Consider the following 11,107-nt stretch of genomic DNA (forward strand, 5'->3'; position numbering starts at 1 on the left):
TATTGACTATGTTTTAGTTCTGCTTCTGAAAACTTAAGTATTACAGCCTCATATGTCATGAAATAACAATGCTTGAAATACCGACCATTCTTCTTTATCTATGAAGTAATGTAATGTATACAGTCATCCTTGAAAAATGCTTGCTTGTGTCTAAATTATGAAAATAGGATAGTGTAAACAAAGCAGGGCACGCTAAGAAAAAAAAAAAGTTTTAAAAAAACCAGCAAAGACAATCAAAATCGGTCATCAGTCTTGCTTCAGAAACAACAGAAATAAGAAGCCTGCTAGAGAATCCAGAGGGCCACATAATGAGAAGAATAGATGATTTCAGGCAGAGTGCAGGAACAGTGCAAACAATAAGTATTGTTACTTTCTGGTTTAGCTAATCTAATTATTAAGGAATATTAGTGTTTTTAAAATAACATTTTGATATAAAAATAATTTATCATAAAACAAAATACCCAAAAATATGTGAAGAAGGCAATTTTTATGCAGTTATGTTGATGATATTCTGAATTAGCTCAATATATTTTAAAAAATGTCATATTCAACTCCAAGATTTGATTGTTACAGACCTTTGTTATAAGGAACCACAAACATGTATTTCATTTGATCAGAAAGGACAAAAGTGTGTGACAGTGAACCTTTTAAAGAGTAAAAGTAATTTTTACTTCAGTAGAAAACCTTTCCTGTTTTCACTGTTTTCCTTGTTCCCTTATTCATATTGCTCTGCATGTTAGGTCAACATGGGCAGATTGACTCACCAGGTTTTAAAGCACTCAGACAGTAATGGAGTTAAAATTAAGGGACCTATTTGAGAGCTTCCTTTTTGAAATGTCATCATCTCAAATTTTGTATTCTGATACAAAGAAAATGAATCAGTTCACTCCAGATTGAGGCTCTGAATATTTCCCACTCCTTGTAGTAAAAGGACCTCTCCTGGGTTTTACATATTTTCATTTTTTAAAGAGAGCGATACACAAGGCCCCACACTAGCCCACTCAAACCTCTCCCATTTTATGGAATCCTCTGGTTTTACCCTTTCAGAAACATCCAGAGTCTACCAGTTAAAGCAAAAGTTTGCAACCTTAGGAAAATGAGATTGATACCCAAAAACATTGCTGTTTTTTCTTCTTTGAGTCAATCCAGTTCTGGGCCCCTCAGCTCAGGAAGGACATTGAGGTACTGAAGTGTGCCCAGTGAAGGGCAATGGGTAATGGTGAAGGGTCTACAGGGTACATCCTGTGGCTGAGAGTGGCTGAGAGGTGGGGTTGTTTAGCTTGGAGCAAACGAGGCTTGTGGAAGACCTTCTCACCCTCTACAGCTGCCTGAGAGAAGGTTGTAGCCAGGTGGGAATTGATCTCTTCTCTCAGGCAACTAGCAATGGATTGAGAGGAAATGGCCCCAAGCTGTGCCAGGGGATATTCAGGCTGGACATCAGGAGGAATTTCTTTGTGGATAGTGTTGTTTAACATTGGAATGAACTGTTCAGGAAAGTGGTGGAGTCACCTGGAGGTGTTCCAGAAACAGCTTGACGTGGCACTATATGCCATGTTCCTATTTGAAAAGGAAGCGGCCAGTCAGTGGTTGGACTTGATGATATCAGAAGTGTTTTCCAGCCTTAATGATCCTATGATCCTTGCCAATAGACATTCCACAAGGTCTGATCAGGCTGAGGCTATATTTGGTCCATGAGCCAGGAAAGATCTGCTCTCTCTAGAGTTTCAGCTAGAATTGAGTCGGAAAAAGAACCTGTGGGCAACTCTTCCCCAGCTGCAAAGAAACAAAAAGACAAGGGGACTATGCCATGCAGGTAACCAGGCATCTTGATCATGAAATTTCAAACTGTAAACACTACAAAGACCAGATCATTTAATGGATAACCTGAGAACTAGTTAACATGGTCTTATGTGCTGCCAGCTGTTGAGGAGAATTGGTAGTTCAAAGAAAGATGAGATCTTGTATAAAGTGAGGCAATTCCTCTTTGTATATTAAGACCTAATTTTTCCAGTCTTTCATACAATATATAAGTAATGGCTCCAAGACAGGCCTTGCAACTCCAAGATTTCCATTTAGTAAAAGACATTTTTCAGGGATGTTATTTAATCTAAGGAAAGCTCATAGGCTTTCTTCTGGTGATGTGAAACAACTGCCACATGCAGTTTCAAGTCACATGCACCTGATGTGTTTGCTCTAATTCTGCAAGGGGCAGCATTTGAGTGATGTGTGTGTCTGTGTGGAAGATCTGTGTGGTGGCTGTGCATTTATGTGTACCTGTGGTGTGTGTGTGCCTGTGCCTACCACAAACAGCAACCTCAACCTCACTACTAATTGCACCAGGAATTTCACCTCTGTTGGCTGATAAATTCTGCCCTCCTTAACATTCTCCTGCACTGTGTTCTTTAAAACACACATTTAAGGAGTTAAGCACAAGAAGCGGGCTCTGTCTTCTATCTGATTAGGGAAGACATTTCAGTAGAAGGGATGTTGAAGACATGATCAGAGCCTGAAAACGTGTTACATTATTTGCAGATTTCTGTTTAAACTCATTATTCCGGTCTTCTCCTAGGGGGAAAAGAAAATGAGCAGAAGCACTAGTGTTCCAGTCTCTCTCTATTTGCCCGTGTAAATCTTGGAAATTTCTAAGCACTGCTAACTGCTGAGTTCCTAAAAACAAGGGCACGTGCAAAAAAAAGTTCCATAAATTAACAAATAAATGCTTTGATATATAATTTGTATTCAGTGTTCCTAGAGAGACTCACATGCATGACTGAACATGGGGAGCTCTTGCACTGAAGACCATGTCTCTGGAGGCAGCATAGGTTTTTGCATTTTTGTAGCCAAGAATAATTTCAAACCTTTGCAGTAACAAGTGGAATAAGAGACTAAGTCTAGGTGTGGCCCAAACCTGCATTTTTTAAAATGCATATTTTTACTTATAGTTAAAGTGCCTTTAATTGTATAACCAAGACTTACTCCCTTTATGTATATTAGTAATTGCTATAGTTTTCCGTGTGCCTGAATCTGAAAGGAGCAAATGATCTCTCTCTCAAAGCAGTGAATACAGTTCAATCAATACTAAAAGCAAATGCTTTGAGCCACTTAAGGAAAAATTGAACATACTGAGAAATGGCCTATGTCACCTTCCAGTCTACAATCAATTTTTCTGGGTACTGGTGCTGCAGTACAAGGAGGGTATTTCTACCATGCTCCTGTTAATGCCAGATGTACACTTATTAAAATCCTGGATCACATTGTTGTGTTGCAGCCTTCTGGCCCTAGTTCAGGCTCTAGAAGAGCTGTTCCTGAGTGAATACAATAACAAGTCCAGCTTCATAGCTCAGACTCTCTTGAACAGGTGGGAATGAGGTCCTCCAACCACAGACCAAAGCAGAGCTGGTTTGGAGATGATTCTGCAGTAAAGTCTTCTCCAGGCCTAGTGAACCACACAAACAAGGTGTGCAAGAATGGTAGCAGCTCGGGATTACAGTCTCTGGATGCATACCTAGTAATTAATGAGCAATCATGCACAACTCTTGAAATGTCTCCAGCTATCCTGGGGCTGTCAGGAATTGGGAGTGGCAGCCATGGGTGTGGTGAAAACACACAGACTAGCAAAGTTAAACTAAATACACAAAGAATTGACAAGGCCAAAACTGCTGTTAGAACTCATTTGTCCTTGGCATTCCCATCCAAAGTCACAAAATCAGAGTTCTGTCTCTGCTCTAACACCTAACCACGGAAGTGACCGTAGCTAGCAAGAAAAAGGCCAGCTGCCATCTGAGGCTTACACAAAAGACTTGGTCAGCCCTGAACACTATTGCTATTGACAGACCATTTTCTGGTCCCAGCCAAACCAGAGCTCTGTCTTTTGTCCCAGCCAAATCATCACTATCACCCGAGCCTGTTGAAAGGCTACAAAGTCAAGATGAAGAACCTAAATGCACCCTGACTCACTGCAACTCTCCCCAAATACAGATCCAAAATTGAAAATATTTGGTGAGAGGTCCCACGGAAAGGTGCCTGAAAGGTCTTACTGGCTTTGCTTTTTCCCCCATAGCTTTTCAGCAGCAGGTCCAACACCGAAGGCCCCATGCCTGCCTAGCCAGCTAAGTGTACAGTCACACCCTCTGACTTCAACAGAGATGGAGCTCCAAAACTGAAAATGCCTGGTGACTTGGTGACTTCTCCAACACAAAAGGTGACAGAACAGCTGGTCCTGGCCATCTCCTTCTCCTTGTAGCTTTTCAACAGTGCATCCAGATGGGAATATGAACTTGCCTAGCCAGCTAAATGCATCTCAACACCAAATAAACTCAGATACTCAAAACACCTGGTGACGACTCATCAGAAAGGTGTTGCTGGCATTTACCTCCCTGCAGTAGTCTGCTCTTTCCCTGTGCATCCTACAAACTGCAGCACTGACGCTGGAGCTACGTACTTGCCTTCCTAATTTAAGTGTACAATCACATTTTTTTCAGTTTGCAATGATTCATGAGTTCACTTGGGATCTTAACCTGTGCTGGGAGTGCAGTCTACCAACAATTATAGCAGTTTACAGGCTGCAATAGGAGGATGAAAGCCAGCAAGAATTTTCTGTCCTGGCGCTTTTGTGTGGGAGCAATCCATGAATTTTCAAGCTTAGTTGCAGGCTATTAAAAAGACAGGATTGCATATTTAAGTGAGAAGGAAAGTACATGACCCCACTCTTTCTGGTGTGGTTTACAGCCTGCATGAGGGAAAAAAAAAAAAAAAAGCATGCAACAGCTTTCTGGCCTGGCAGCCTTTCTGCGGGAGCAGTCGCTGGACATTTTCAGTTTTGGAGCTGGGATCTGACACGAGTAAATAATGTCATGTACGTTGTGGTGGGAAGGAGAGCACGTATCCCAGAGCTGGTGGAGCAGTGTACAGCTGCAGTGGAAGAGCGAAGGTCAGCACTGCGCTGCCTGGATGCTTTCTGCCGGAGCAACGCGTGATGAGCTCAGTTTTGGAGCTGCCCTTGGCTCTGTAAGGGAACATCGGGGTGCACAGAGATTGTTGGGCGGGTGCCTGCCCCATCTAGTGGTTGCACCATAGCTCATAGGCTTTCTGCTGGTGATGTGAAACAACTGCCACATGCAGTTTCAAGTCACACGCACCCGTTGTGTTTGCTCTAATTCTGCAAGGGGCAGCATTTGATTTAACTAATCTGCAGGCAAAAGAGTGATGGAGAAGTCTTTAAGAGTGACTCCTCAGGCAGCACAAAGAAGTCTTTTGTATTCCTCCTCATTTTTCTGAAGAGCCAGTCATTCTTCCAGTGACCTGGGACCAAAGACTCCGCAGATTCAAATCCCTTTGTGTGCACATCTCACTTTTTCCAGCCAGTAAGATGATGCTGCAGGTCATTCTTCTGAGGACCTTGCATTGCCTAGGAGAATAAGTTTTGGTGGTACAAATCCCTGACAGCTGCTGATGCCATTTGGTATCATGGGAGTGATGTGTGTGTCTGTGTGGAAGATGTGTGTGGTGGCTGTGCATTTATGTGTACCTGTGGCAATGAGGGGAAGGTAAAAGCCAGAAACAGCTTTCAGTGCTGCCACATTTCCTGGGGCTGTGCTGCAGCTCCTCAACATAACAGCAGCATAGGCACCAGTGACACCAAGGTCGCCTGCCAAAGTCAGGGTTTCCATTCCCACTCTAGCAGTTACCATGCCTGCTAGGACAGCACAGGTAGCTGTATGAGACCTTAGAGTGTCTTCCAGTACCTGAAAGGGACTTTCAAGAAGGCTAGAGAGAGACTTTTCACAAGGGCAAATAGTGATGGCACAAGGGGAAATGGTCTTAAGCTGAAGGAGGGTAGGTTTAGCCTACATTACATTCCTCACCTGCCCTTAATCTTCCCGCTGAAGCTTCTTGCAAAATTCTGCCAAAATTTGGAATAAATTCAGAGATTAACAAAATTATTTTGTCTGGTGCTTAAAATTATTGCTAATAACAATTTATACATTTCAGTTCCTGCAGTACATAATCATAGAATCAGAATTACACAATGGCTTGGGTTGGAAGGGGCATGAAAGATGATCTAGTTCCAAGCCCCTTGCCTTTGGTAGGCATGACCCCCAGTAGACCAAAAGGGGCTCAAAGTAACATCCAACCTGGCCTTAAACACTTCCAGGGATGAAACAGGCACAGCTTCTCTGAGAGACACATACCAGTGCCTCACCATCCTCATAGGAAGGAATTCCTTCCTAATACCTAATCTAAACCTTCCCTCTGTCAGTTGGAAGCTGACGCCCTTTGTCCTGTCACTTCCTGTCCTTGTCAAAAACCCCACTCCAGCTGTCTTGGAACTTTGTTAGCTGCTCAAAGGGTCTCTAGGGTCTCCCTGGAACCTTCTGAACAGTCTCAACTCTCTCAGCCTATCTCTATAGCAGGTGTTCCAGCCCTCTAATCACCTTCGTGTCCTCTCTGAACTCACTCCAACAGGTCCACATCTTTCTCATGGTGGGCACGCCAGAACTGAACAGTCCAGTTTTATGTGATTCTTAGAGTACCACATCCTCTTGTGCAGTTAAGTCCTTCTCAGGATCTATGATGAGTGTTTTGGAGCAACCTCTCTTTTCAAATCTCCTTTGAAAAAGGCTTTGTCCTTTGCAAAGTCTTTTTTGAAGAGATGTGTTATGAGATTGATCCTATCACAGACTGGTTAATGTGTGCTCCCTGATGGTGCCAAGAATTATTTTTTTGTTTCCTCTCTCTGAGTGCACCTCTGTGTTTCTAACAAATGAGCTATTGTAATTCACACAACTCAGGTTTATTCAGCACACTGTTAGACCTGAGTGCTGTCAGTCTTGTTTATTGTTTTATGTCATTTCAGGCCTTTTGTAGGAAGGCACAAAGTGCCTCTCTTTCAGCATATACACCTCGCATATCAACAAAGTGCTGCTTAACACTCTCGTCCTTCTCTGTGATGGCTTGTTAAATAAAACTCATGTCTTGCTTTTGTTTCTGAAGAATTGGGTTCACCTCCATAGATGAAGAAGACCCAGACAAGATGACAGATTTCTATAACACCGAAATAGGTTTGCATGGAATTTCTCAAATTTGGGTCAGCAGAGAATCAACAAAAAATCATTTGTAAAGAAGAAGTTTTTTATGTAGTATTTAAAAATTTTTCCTGATAGTCAAGGGTTCACTCTGAGTAAATGCTTCAGAGGAATTTCAGTAATCACTTCAGCTGTGCAAATCTTTTGAATGTTGCTCTTTCTTGAAAGAGGCAGTGCTGAGATAAAATAAAGATGTATTTTTCAAGGGATCTACAGGTCCTTCCCCAAAGTCTACAGCAAGACTTGTGTAGCTCCTTGAGCTAAAATAGAAACACACTCCTCATCCCCTGCACAAGTCCTCCCATCACTTGCAGTGGCGACCTTTGGAAAGCAGGTTGGAAGAAAGATGGTTCAGAGGGTTTGGCAGCACATCTCAGCTGACCTTTACTGAGATGCTGCTTGCTGTTGAGCTGTCATCACTGTGCATGTTCCAGCTCTTGGTGCACATCAACTGCCCTGGGAGATGCTTGTGCTTAAATCTCTCCTCCACCGCACGTGTCAAGGCGGAGTTGTGCTCTTGCACATTAAGAACGTGCACAAGCCAAGCACCAGAGCTCAGCTGACAAGCTGTGACTTCCTAACCCCCTACTTGAATATATATAACTGTTTGCCTAAGGGCTTTCACTTAGTTTTTGACCCCCTGTGCTAGTGATAGTATTCATGCACTTTGTGTGCATGAATGTCTGGTGTCAATTAGTCCACTCTGATAAATGAAGTGTGGAACGTAAGTAAATGTTTGCAGGAAGAAAGTTTAGATCCTGTTTATGTTTTTCTTATCTCTGAAGGAAAATAAACTATTGTCTCATAAATCAGTCTCTATGAAAAGCTCATCATATAATTTTGCTATTGTGCAGTAATATTGCTGCTGCTGTGGCAAGAGTCAGTCCTAAGTAGAATTCATTCTACAATATTTAAAACTGGGTAAAAAATGTCCAGAGTAAGGAAAAAGTGTCCAAATTTCAGATATTGGGAAAAACTTTGGTGACATTCAAATTACCAATATGAATTTACCAGTGCCAGAATTTTTCCACAACTTTTGGTTTTGAGCTTGTCAGAAAAATATATGTCAGTTTGCCAGCATGTAGTGTAAAGATAATATGTCATCAGATGTAGAAATTACGTGGAATAAGGGTTATATTTCTTCTTGAACTATGCTGAAGTGCTCTTTCTAGAAATGGCTGGGATTTGTAACCCATGTACCTGAAACTGGTTGCCCATTTTCTGATTAGACTGATCTATTTCATACCTGCTCCTTTTGAAGAGGTCTATTTAGCATCATGTTGTGAAGGACAGAGAGAGCAGTAGTTTACTGTATTAATCCCTGATTTGGCATTTTGGGGAATGGATCAGGGTTATAATTCCTTTTCCATACACACAGGAAGAAATCTTTGCCTTTTCCAAATACTAATTCTATGAAATGCTTTGACTTTTATGTGTTGCACTCTTTTATCCATTCAACTTCATTGTAACAATATGTTAGAATGGGACCTTAAACAGATTTTAAAATTCATTCTACCTTGAAATTCAAATAAAATTGCTTTCATCCCACTAAATACTGTCTATCAAAGCCAGACCATAACTATTTTCACTGTTAGAAATCTTAATTTTGACAGAGGGCATACATGGAATTTCTCTCCTGGTGCAGCTTGAAGAAGCCAACTGATTTATAGTCACATAAGATTCTGAAGAGTGTGTAATCTTCAGTTCTACATTTTATCATCCTGTCCTCAAACCTTCCACCTACTCAGTGCTAATCATTTTCCTGCTTAAACGTCTGGTCTCTAGACAACCAGAAATTGCACTGAAATATAACCTGTGAGGTTACTCTTCAACCTCTCACATTATCACTCAAGAACAGATATCAGAGAGACTTTGCTTTGTATAAATATTGTATGTGTTGCAATGCCTTTGGAAATCTTTGTCCTTTGCTAGAAAGGAGGACATACCCAGCTGCAAGATCAAAACTGTAAATATTTGAGACTAAATTGCACAAGACGTGCTTTCTATTTGAACTGTAATGGTGGGATTTGCTAGATTAAATATGAACATATTTGATGGTGATGTTTGTGACTGAGCTCACTTTTTTGCTGTTGGAGAGAAAAAGGCACTTTTAGAGGCTGATTTTAGAGGACTCTGATGAGTAATTGATCTTTATTCCAATCAGTATTATAGAGATACAGACTGGGAAGGTCTGGAAGAGGTTACCTGAGCCCCAATTCAGTCTCCTAGGGTAAATCAGGCACTCCTGGACCTTTATTTGAAAAAGTTTGCCTGAGCTGTTACTAATGAAAGGTGCTGTGTTGACTTCAGTAGAAAAGACATTAATAGATGGCTTAATCCCTCAATAACTGGTGATTCTTTGTATCTGACACTTCAATTCAGCTTCTGAAAAGTTAAACACCTGCTTTAAGTTGTTCTACTATTGGCCACAGAGAGAGAAAAGAATCTCTGAAGAACATCCTTTCTGGCCCAAAGTAGGTAAAATAATTTCTTAGTGATGAGACTCCACTGGGAATACCTCTGTTGGTTATAGATCAACACCTCAAATTACCTGCCTAACTTTAAGCATGATGGAGTGAGATGGGATTAATCTGACTATTATCTGGCCAGAACTCGTAGCCCATATCTGAAAAAAGATTTTCATAAGACGACCCTGAAGGTGATCAGATTCCACACTTAATTAGTTAAAAAATATTTTTTAAAAATTTAAAAAGGAAAAAGAAAGTACCCTTTACCAAAGTAAAGACTTACAATGTGTTTTAAGAACCACATGAGCCCATTGTAGCTTAGGTAGAAGAGATTATCTATATTTAAGGAGAAATATCCACCAGTGGCAAACTAAGATCAAATCTCCTTAAATGGTTAATTTGATTCAAAAGTGTCATAAAAATTCTTGCAAGGTAGAGAGCAAATGGGAACAGCTAAATGACCAGAAGATCATCAGTCAGTTTGGCACCCTCCTCTCCCACCTGCTTCTATTATTTTTACATCAGAGCCTGATGGATAAAGTGCATCTTAAAAGTTCAGCACTCCACTCTGATGACAACAGGAAGAGGTTTTCTGTTATTTGCAATACCAGGATATTATCTTGACTCTCAGGATAAATGCTGCTGCTGTCATATCACAGCTTTAATGGGCACTTAAAGGGACTAGTTGGGTAAGCTGAATTCTCTGTGTGAAAGGCCCTTCTGAGTTCTGGTGATATCACTAAGTACGCAAAGTGCATAAGTAAGTAAATATTTTTGAAAGGAACAAGAGAATTATTGTGTAAATAAGGGAATTGCTTATGTGTCTAACACAGGATTTCAGATGACTGATTGTTCAGAATGACATTATTATGTAATTTCTATATATCATTAACAACCTCCCTTTGTAATCTGCGTATTTTTCTAATATAAGATTCCTTTGATGATAGTCCATTTTATTATGCTTGGTGATTTTTCTAATTACCAGAGTCAGTGCATCATTATTTTTGCTGTTATTACACTCATTAATGATCTGTAAAGATTTTTTCCTTTTGGATATTTTTCCCAGCATAACACAACACATTGTTGTAATAGGAAGTGTTATTTTGGGAACCAATTTTCCCAATAACTGTTTCCTGATAATTTCCCATTTTCTGTTGAAGCCCAGATGCAAATTTGTAATCTCTTTTGGTGTCAGAACACTGTCTACATGCTCTGGAAATACTGAGACTGAACACATTCTCCAATAGCAGTGGTGCAATGATTTATTCTGAATTCTTTTAAGACTGACTCTTGGTGCTTTTCATGTGCTCAACCCAGTTGTACTTGAGCTTAGGTGAATCTCAGGTCTTCTTCAAATCTCAAGCAATGCTTTAGAAGTAAACGAGATACTTCAACGGTAAAATGGCACATCTTGAGAACTGGAATACCAAAACTAGAATGCAGTAAACCTGAATTCATTCAGGAGAATATCTGCTAGGTGTCAAAACTGAGAACAGGCATCCCCAAGCACAGACAATAAGAGAAAAGACCATATAAGGAACAGTGAGTATGGGT

The sequence above is a fragment of the Lonchura striata genome, chromosome 1 (genome assembly GCF_050655825.1).
Source record: "Lonchura striata isolate lonStrDom1 chromosome 1, ASM5065582v1, whole genome shotgun sequence".
NCBI lineage: Eukaryota > Metazoa > Chordata > Aves > Passeriformes > Estrildidae > Lonchura > Lonchura striata.